This window comes from Arachis ipaensis, chromosome B2, assembly GCF_059453495.1.
Source record: "Arachis ipaensis isolate K30076 ecotype BB chromosome B2, ASM5945349v1, whole genome shotgun sequence".
NCBI classification, from domain to species: domain Eukaryota; kingdom Viridiplantae; phylum Streptophyta; class Magnoliopsida; order Fabales; family Fabaceae; genus Arachis; species Arachis ipaensis.
The window spans coordinates 104621922-104622949 of record NC_142437.1 but is presented as its reverse complement, the minus strand read 5'-3'; the positions used below and the strand labels follow the sequence as shown (position 1 = coordinate 104622949).

General features: G+C 40.2%; 1 non-coding gene across 1 annotated transcript; it reads left to right on the top strand.

Annotated features, from left to right (window-relative positions):
- The first annotated feature begins 314 nt into the window (after window positions 1-314).
- Window positions 315-422, top strand: LOC148575090 (small nucleolar RNA R71). Its single transcript, XR_015906165.1, has one exon. It is a non-coding gene; the product is annotated as a small nucleolar RNA R71 (small nucleolar RNA).
- Window positions 423-1028: the final 606 nt, after the last annotated feature.

Sequence of the window (1028 nt, the reverse complement as noted above, 5' to 3'; positions counted from 1 at the left end):
CTGTTGGATGTAGCTTGCATTCCATTCAGACTCTGAGAAATCATATTGACTTGCTGAGTCAATATTTTGTTCTGAGCCAATATGGCATTCAGAGTATCAATTTCGAGAACTCCCTTCTTCATAGGCGTCCCATTATTTACAGGATTCCTCTCAGAAGTGTATATGAACTGGTTATTAGCAACCATGTCAATGAGTTCTTGAGCTTCTGCAGGCATTTTCTTTAGGTGAATGGATCCACCTGCAGAAGTATCCAATGACATCTTTGATAGCTGAGATAAACCATCATAGAATATATCCAGGATGGTCCATTCTGAAAGCATGTCAGAAGGACACTTTTTGGTCAGCTGTTTGTATCTTTCCCAAGCTTCATAGAGGGATTCACCTTCTTTCTGTTTGAAGGTTTGAACATCTACTCTAAGCTTGCTCAGCTTTTGAGGAGGAAAGAACTTGGCTAAGAAAGCCGTGACCAGCTTATCCCAAGAGTTCAGGCTATCTCTGGGTTGAGAGTCCAACCACACTCTAGCTCTGTCTCTTACAGAAAAAGGGAAAAGCATGAGCCTGTAGACTTCAGGATCTACTCCATTAGTCTTAACAGTATCACAGATCTGCAAAAATTCAGTTAAGAACTGAAAAGGATCTTCAGATGGAAGTCCATGAAACTTGCAGTTCTGCTGCATCAGAGAAACTAGCTGAGGTTTCAGCTCAAAATTGTTTGCTCCAATGGTAGGAATGGAGATGCTTCTTCCATGTAAATTGGAATTGGGTGCAATAAAGTCACCAAGCATTCTCCTTGCATTATTATTATTTTCAGCTGCCATCTTCTTTTCCTGTTTGATAATTTCTGACAGGTGCTTGCTGGTTTGTTGTAATTCAGCTTCTCTTAGTTTCCTCTTCAGAGTCCTTTCAGGTTCTGGATCTGCTTCAACAAGAATATTCTTTTCCTTGCTCCTGCTCATATGACAAAGAAGAGGGCACAGAAAAATAATAATAATAGAGATCCTCTTTTTTTTGTGAGTGAGGGAGAGATG